Below are 9,158 nucleotides of genomic sequence, written 5' to 3' on the forward strand. Positions count from 1 at the left end.
AGTGCAGAAATTTCACTGGGGGATTGTCCAAAAGGTAAGTCTCCGTAGTAAAGAATTGTAATCTAAATGTCCTTTTAATAATAATAAATAATAATAAATGGCCCCCAGCCGCCATTTCTATGTGATTGATTCATGGTGCTGTAAGAGTTTTTACTATTTATTCGTATTTTCTTGGAGGATCCATTGTTTGCCCCCGAGGAGGTTTCTCTATGAAACATCAGGTCACTTGCCAGCCCTGTATGTTGGGCACTTGGGTAGTGTTCTTTGGATGTCCCCTTATCTACCGATACCACCTGTAATAGACATAATTAGTTATTAAAAGGACATTTAGATTTACGATTCTTTGCTACGGAGACTTACCTGTTGGACGATCTCTCGGTGAAATTTCTTCTGCACCATCCTTTGATATGACTGTTTTGCATACAGCTTGGAATCTTCTATGCATGTCATAAGTTTATGGAATTTTCTGTTTGTTATGAGTTATTGATGTGATATTCTTGTTTATTGGCATCTATAGTATTTATTGCACTTTCACTGATATGCTATCACTTTAAACTAATTTATTTTCTAGTTATTCTTTGAGCCATTTACTATATTTCCTCTGTGTGTGGTTTTCCACTCTTTCTTATTTGGCTTTGGCGTTTGGAGGAGCCTCTTATTTTGGCCCACTTGGGAGTTAGTAACCTTATGCCAGCCCCACAAGGATTGCATAGCTCTGCTTGCTCCAGGACTGTTCTAACATCCCAATCCACTCCTTGCCCGCATCTCAAGCCAAAAATGGAAGGGTGTTTGGCACCATTGGCAAGAAGATGTCATGTATTTATCCCGGCTCTGTCCAGATGATGTTAAAACCCTTAGCAACAGCTGAGTGAGGGTCAACTCACATGTTACAAAGTTCTGATGTCCCCAGTATATTCAATGCAGGTCTTTTCAATCTGAAACAGCCCCAGGGATCCGGTGTGGTTACCTAAATGGGGCACAGGTGTAGAGCTCTTAATGACTGGAGCATTCCCCCCTCCTTTGCATGTCAGATTCCACACATGTACTTCTGGGCTAACTATATTTGGGATCACTGTCCAGTGTATACTGGGCTTTGGATCTGAGCAGCGCTTTGCAGAAAAGTCCAAGTGAATTAGCAAGAAACAGGCAGGAAATAGTACAAAAATCACCTTTATTGGAAATACAGGAAAATGACAAGAGATTGAGAGAATACCAAATATGATGTGCATGCACGCCCGGACACACACAGAATCAAAATTTATTATCTAAGCTGAAGGGCAAAGGTGGGAGAGATCATATGAGAGTGAGAGCTGAAACAGATGTGACGCGTTACCTCAATTCAACCTGGGTTTCCTTGCCTCAAGGTTTGATGGGAAGTGTAGGCGTCCTTGCAGGTGCATTGCTGCATTTCTCCTTCCCCTGCTTGCGTGGCCCAGAGCTACATAGCCGCATGTGCTCTGCCTCTCCCCCCCCTCCCCGTCGCACTGAGCGTCACTTCATCTCCCCCCCTCCCTCGTCTGGCCCAGTCCCCACAGTTCTGGGCTGCACGGCTTCTGGTGGGGGCTGGGTGAGTGAGGGGGAGATGCAGCATGCTCCGGGAGACTTTCCTCCCGCTTTCCCGGTGCAGCCCGGTGTCGCTCTGTGGGGGCTGGGCCAGGCTTGGGGGTGGAGTTGCCTCCCCCCGTCGCACTGAGCGTCTTCATCTCCCCCCCCTCACCTGGCCCAGCCCCCACAGAGCGACACCGGGCTGCACCGGGAGAGTGGGAGGAAAAGCTCCCGGAGCATGCTGCATCTCCCCCTCACTCGCCCGGCCCCCACCAGAAGCCGTGCAGCCCAGAACTCCGGGGACTGGGCCAGACGAGGGAGGGGGGAAGATGAAGTGAAGCTCAGTGCGACGGGGGGGGGGAAGGCAGAGCACGTGCAGCTATGTAGCTCCAGGCCACGCAAGCAGGGGAAGGAGAAATGCAGCGATGCACGTGCAAGGACGCCTACACTTCCCGTCAAACCTTGAGGCAAGGAAACCCAGGTTGAATTGAGGTAACTCGTCACGTCTGTTTCGGGTCTGATTTTGATGGAAGGAGAAATCCTGGGGGTTTCAAGAGGAAAAGATGAAGGACACAAGGCAGCACTGTGTATCAGATGGTTCCAGGTAGCAATCGGGGTGTAGAGGTTGAAAAGGGGAAAGTCGGAGACCGAGGCCTGCTCGAAGTCTTCTTGAGGATCCTGTGCTGGTGTCACAGCGGCAGCAGGTAGGACAATCCAACTATAAAGGTAGTGGGGGAATTGGCGCTACTTCTATTGACAGACCATCCTGTTATCTGGATGTTTCAAGTCTTCTGGACCGGGATTGCATTGTAGGGCAAACTTTGAATTTCACTGGACAGTTTAAAGTTAACTACTTCCAAATTCAGGAAGAATTTATAGGCTATGTTTTTAGACTATGTTTTTACAGGCAATGTTTGAGGATGACAAAAGACTGGTTAGAAGTAATGAGGTGGAGCTGGACTAGATGTGGTTGATGGGTTTTCATTAGCTGTTGATATTTGGTGGATGCTTCCACACATATGGGCTATTATTATGGCCAATCTAGAAGATGCCCCTGGAGTTCTGAATGGAGAAATTACTGATTAGATTGCCTCCAGAATCTTGAGAGGGGAGGAGGTGGATAAGATTGCCTCTGCATAGACCTTTATTTGCAAAATGGACTGCTTCATTATTCATATGCTGGAGTGCTTAATAGCTGCTGGAATTTTACATGGACTCCTTCATGCACACTTGTGCTGAGGCTTTGAAATGGACTCCTCCTGACCTCATGATAGCCTGACACCATAAAACATATGACCATCCATTGTGTGTGGATACCTGCGGCAGGCTGGCTCAGTGTGCTTTACCCCCTACTGAAAATACTGAATCAATCTACATTTCCCAGTGGGAGAAAGGTCTGGAAGCAATGCAGCATGCAGAGGGCAACAATACTATTCTGCTCTGAACCAATTCCTGATTGCCGGAAGGTGGCCTTTCCCACAGGGCAACCTTTTTCTGTGCAAGCCTCAGTATCACTGTGGCAGCTGCAATGCCTTGGCAACAGAGCTTCCACATAGCAGATTCCCATGCATTTTCCTTGTCCCAGTCCCCGTAGCAGCCATTCCACCCATGCCTAATGGCACTAGGGAGCTTTCCCCAAGGTAGTTTTACCATTATATCGATATGTCAATTACATTTTTTAAATCACAAAAGCCCTCCCCAGGTGTGTGTGCACGCACACACCTGCTATGAAGATTAAGGAAAGGGCTGCCGTATGAGCAGGACCAAGAAAATCCAGACTCCTCCTCTCAACACACACACACACAGCAGCCAGCTTGGCTTTGCTGCAATCTTTCCAAAACATCCCAACAAAGCAGATTCAGGAAAGATCACAGAAAAGACAGGGGAAACTACCTGAGAGCACCATGATGCTATGGAGAAGCAAAGGGGAAAACCCACTTCCTAATGGCATCAAAGCCAGGCTGAACAGTGCAAGGTTATCTGAAGCATTCCTCAAAGTTATGAGACAGCATGAGGCTCAGGTATAGAGGATAGCTGGGTCTTTCATTTGAGCAGTTCAGTTGCAATCACCTAGTGCACTTAGTGATCACACTTGGTGCCATTGTAAAGGTGCTGCCTTGGCAACAGAGATCTTTTTCTTCTGGGAGAGGGGGAAATCCTGCTTCCCAAGCTGCCACTAACAATTTACTTCCATTCATTATTATTCTGCAATCAGGAAACATTGGCAGCCACACTAATCCACAAACAAAAAACCTCCATGATCATTCTTAGTGTGCGAGAGTAAGTCACAATTTGCCTGGAACTGCAATCTTTGAAGAGGGACTCCTTAGTGTGGAATGCTGTGCCCTCTACTCCAGTGCTACTTCTCTCTGCCTGTTGCAAATCTCACAAGATTGTATGATATGATCTACTCATCCCTGTACATATGCACTCGACTTTCTCGCCGAGTTGTAAGCAAGGAAACACGCCCCAAGGTGAGTTTCACAGAATGATTGGGTAACACTACTCTGCTCCTTGCTAATAGCAAAAAAAAGCTGTAAAGAACATTTCATTGCAGTTATGATAGGCACAGCTGACTACTCTTTAGGAGGAGGAAAGTATTGGGAGAGATTGTTATAATAATCTTGCCCTACAGTGTTACATCAATTACAGTACCAGATTTTTAAAAGTGCTGTGGTGAGGAAAAGGGGAATGGTGACCATGGGTCTCAAGGCTAGAAAAAGAGCACTGATGTGGACAGGTCCTGCAAAATGGGCATCTTCCCATCCACATGTTGCCAGTGACCCCCCCTCCCATTATGGAGTCTGCCATGGATTATGTCAGCTACCTGCTTTGCTGTTCCAAGACTCTGCCAAGAACTCTGCTAGGGGCAGCATTGCCCGTGCCTGCCTCCTGCCTCTCAGGTGAAGTATCGCCCCGCTTCTTTGATCTCAAGTGGGTTCCCTGCTAATGCAAACGGCTCTATTTTGCCAACCTGTATTTCTTAGCCCTTGTATGTCTCCTGTACGTTTGTGTTATTGTAGGCTTATGCAACATCCTAGTAAACACGTTTTGTATTGATTAGTTGCCGCCTCTTTATTGCGTGAGTAATCCGGAAGTTCAGACTCTGGTATACATTGGTAAAGATCTGCACTAACTTAAGCCAAACTGCTTGCTATTTTCCTCTTCAAATAGCAGTTCTGGTAACAAAATTAGCAAGCAGTTCGGCTTGAGCTAGAGCGGATCTTTAACCAATGTATACCAGAGTCAGTCTTTCAGATTACTCAGGCAAGAAAAAAGAGGCTAATATTCAAATAAATAATGTTTACTAACAGTGTTGCATATGCTTGACATAGCACTTACATACAGCAGACATACAAGATCTCAGAAATAAAGGTTGGAAAGAGTTACAGAGACATTTGCATTAGCAGGTTCCCACTTGAGATCAATGGCAGAGAAAGGCAATACATTACCTGATCACGGCGAGAAGCAGAGATTCCAGCAGCGAGGTTGGGGAGGCGATGTATAGTTCCCGCACTATACATGCAGAGGGTCCATCTGGGTCGGGGATGGCATGCAGCACCCAGCCAAGCACAGTGCCAGGCGCCAGGCACGGCGCCAAGCACTGTGCACCGAGCACCTAGTGTCAGGCAGAGCCTGCTTAAATAGCCGAAATGTGCCCTGAGGCGGGGGCTCTTTGGAGGTGCCTCATGATGGCTCTCAGGATGTTTTCAACAAAGGATATAATGGGCTAACAAGAGATATGATGGGCTCATATCAGGAATTTGATGGGCCACTTTAGAATCTAGTTGTGTGATAGCGACACTCTTGGGGACAGGACAAAAGGAAGGGAAGGAGTGCAGGGCGGGTTGATTGGATTTGACAGGAAGCCAGGTTGCACTTGATGGGATCGGCTTCAAATGTTGATGTTTGATAGGCGTATTGATAAGCTTCCATTATCTGCCCTGTACAGTCGGCACGTCGCTCCCGTCCTTGGGCTGCTGCAAGCGATCTGCATATCAGAGCGAGGCATAGCTTCGAACATGACAGGAGCCTTGCGGTGAAATGGTGGACTCAGGCAGAACCGTCCGTAGTAACTGCCTGTTGCCTGAGAACATGGCTGCCCTCTGGTTTGCTTCTGTGCATTCGTGGGCTCGCTAGCGTGCTTCTCTGGGCGTTATGGCGGGCCCAGGGCTTTCCTGCGGCAGCTTCCCTGCTGGAGCGGGCCAGGGCGCGCCCAGTCTGTCTCACAGAGAATCCTTCCTTCTTGCATGTCATTGCTAGCTGCCAGGTTCTTGTCCCAAGATACAGTTCATGCCCCGCACAAGAGATGCAGAGAGAGAGTCCATAATCCAGGGGGGCAGAAAACAGGCACGGATAACATAGTCCATAATTCAGGAGGCAGGAGACAGGCACAGGTAACATAGTCCATGGTTCTGAAGGGGGAGGTTGGCAACAATTTCCCCCCCATATTTGCTGAGCGTTTTGGCTCAGGAAAACAATGTGTGGAGAGTGGGTAGATGCAGGAGCTTCTCTCTTGGCACTGCAATTCCAAGCTGAATTCATTCCCGTGCATCTGCTGTGTCACTGTGGGGAAAATGAGTCATATATAGCCTGGACATGAAAGAAATCTTGTTTGTGCATGTGGAATAAGCATCACAGGTTGGCTACCCCTCCCAAAACAACTTAAGTGTAATGATCTTGGAATATGAAGAGGAAAACACCTTGGATCAGAATTTACAGGAAGCTGCTTTAGGGCCAGTTTTTTAATGTAAATAGCAAGCTGCCACCAGGACTCCAGACGATAGTTATGGGTCAAATGGGATAGAAGTTTAACCATTTCCTCCTCCCTATGCTAATTATATTACCTGTCCCCTCCACACACACACACACACTTCCCTGAAAGCTACTCTGGATTTGTATTGTGCTCAAGTGTATATCATTTTATCTCTGCTCTTCTGAATCTGGAATGATGGCAGTCGAAGCATGTTTGGATGTCATGTGTGGTACCAGAACTGCTATTTGAAGGGGAAATTAGCAAGCAGTTTGTCTTAAGTTAGTGCGGATCTTTACCAATTTATAATGGAGTCCGAACTTCCGGATTACTCATGCAATAAAGAGGCGGCAACTAATCAATACAAAATGTGTTTACTAGGATGTTGCATAAGCCCACAATAACACAAACATACAAGAGACATACAAGGGCTAAGAAATACAGGTTGGAAAAATAGAACCGTTTGCATTAGCAGGGAACCCACCTGAGATCGAAGAAGCGGGGCGATACTTCACCTGATCATGGCGAGAAGCAGAAAGACAGCAGCGAAGCGGGGCGATATCCAATGCCTGCACTAGATACGCAGAGTGACAGTCAGGGGTCAGGAGAGGAATGGCGCGTGCCTCATGGCAGGCAGGGCGAAGCTGGGCCCTGTGAATGTGACAGGAGCCTGGTCTTGAAATGGCAGCCTCAGAGCAAACTGTCCATGGTGACTCTCTGCTGCCTGAGAACATGGCTTCTCTCCTGGCACTCTTCGTGGGCTGGCTAGCAGGCTGCCCAGTGGCGGGGGCAGACTCAGTGACTGTCCTGAGAGGAGCTCCCCGCGGGAACTGACCAGGGGGTGCCTGGCCAGGCTCGTGGAGGGTCCTCCCAGATGGCACCGTGCTGCTAGTGGCATGGCTCTGGGCCCAGGTGGGGCTTGTGTTCAAGGAGGCAAGAAACAGGTGTTGGAGAGGCAGGAGGCAGGCATGGGCAATGCTGCCCCTAACAGAGTTCTTGGCAGACTCTTGGAACAGCAAAGCAGGAAGCTGACATAGTCCATAGCATACTCCATAACAGGAGTGGGGGGGGGGCGGTCACTGGCAACAATTTCCCCTATAAAAATAGCAGTTCTGGTAACAAAATGGCATTGCACAACTACTATTTCTGGTTGTGTACCACAAAGTAATGTCACTGTGTCACACAATGTTTGTCAACTCTCTAAGGCAAAAATCATAGAGATTTGGGAAATTCCTAGTTTTGCTGATGCCATAACATCACTTCTGGGTACACAACCAGAAGTAATAGCACAGCGTTGTGCTTCACTGGTTTCCAAAGTCTCTGTCCTCCCTGCTGGGGAGGGAGGAATTATTTGTCCTATTTTGGAGCTGCGCGTGGAGTATTCAGAGATTGAGGAAACAGGACCTAGCTAGTTAAAAACACATTGTATAGGCTGGCCCGTAGATTGTGGAGTTCTGATTCACTCCAAGTTTTCTACTTTCACATTCACAGCTTCCAAAGGGAACCAACCCAGGTAAATACTGCAGCACTGAACTGATGTAGAAAGCAAGAGTTCTCCCTTAGGAATGTAGGTCAAGCATACTGTACAAAACAAAGGGTCTTGTGTGTCTGGGATGGAAACAATCCTGGCACCTTAACCAGGCAACCCTTGGTAACAAAGGAAGAATTTGTGAACTAGCTCCAGAAGGCCTGGAAACAGGTCTAAGCTAAGGGGAAGCTAATACTGATTTCTGAGACTTGAGAAAGTTTTAGTGGTTTTAGGGGCATTATTAACCTGGACTGCTTCCTTTGGCGAAGAGAACACTAGAAACGTTTGTAGTATTTGCTGTATTTACAAATACACAGGTAGAGCACAGGTGGAGGCAAAGAGGAACTCCGACAGGGCAGCAGATCTGTCATACAGCATCATATCCCAGACAGAGAGAGGAGGAGATCCTGTGTCCCCGTGGTACTACAGCCAACTCCCAGCCAGTTGTCTGCTCTGTAGCCCTGTTCCACCATTATGATTTTTGGAATCCAACTGCACATAAGAGAAAGCGCTACGTGCAAGTCTCTCAATGAATAAAGACACCATTTTGTCTGAATGGGGCAACACATGTATTTTCTGACTTCATTATGTGAGAACTCATTTCGGTTGACATACCAAAGGTGGAAAAACTGTGTGTTGCCTTGTTCTTTAAAAAATGGCAACTGTGCATATCAAGAGTATTGAGCATGTTATCTCCTCTAATGTCCAGCATCTAAACTTTTCACACATACAGACACATCAGCTTACTCTGTTAAGCAGAGTCCCAGGGCAAGGACAAGGGACATCTAACCCAAGGCCTGGGTAGCAGGCTGTTTGAACAGAATGTGTAACATGGAATTATTCAGGAGGGTGCTTTTATAAAGGGAAGAGAGTTATAGTTTATTTCACTGTTTATTGTACATGTTTTACAGTATTCCTTTCTATTTTATTTAAGCCTTTGTATTGTTTATGGTATATCCTATACATTACTATAAAGGCATTTTCTCCAGCTGCCTAGGGAAGCGGCAAGTTCCCTTCACTGGCAGTTTTCAAGAAGAGGCTAAATGAATATTTGTCAGGGATGCTTTAGGGTCATCCTGCATTGGGCAGGGGGCTGGACTAGAAGGTCTGTGCGGCCCTTTCCAACTCTGATTTTGTGATTTCCACTGCATTGTTTTGTAATTCACCTGGAGTTGTAACAAGAAAGGGGGGCTGTAAATAAATATATACACTGAACAGCCACTTTACTAGCAAGGCCAACTGGTGCAGCATCCATGTTAACATTATTTCAGATGTTGGTCTGTAGCAGAACAGCAAGATTCAAGTCCAGTAGCACCTTAAAGACCAAGTATA

Source organism: Eublepharis macularius, chromosome 12, assembly GCF_028583425.1.
Source record: "Eublepharis macularius isolate TG4126 chromosome 12, MPM_Emac_v1.0, whole genome shotgun sequence".
Classification (NCBI taxonomy): domain Eukaryota; kingdom Metazoa; phylum Chordata; class Lepidosauria; order Squamata; family Eublepharidae; genus Eublepharis; species Eublepharis macularius.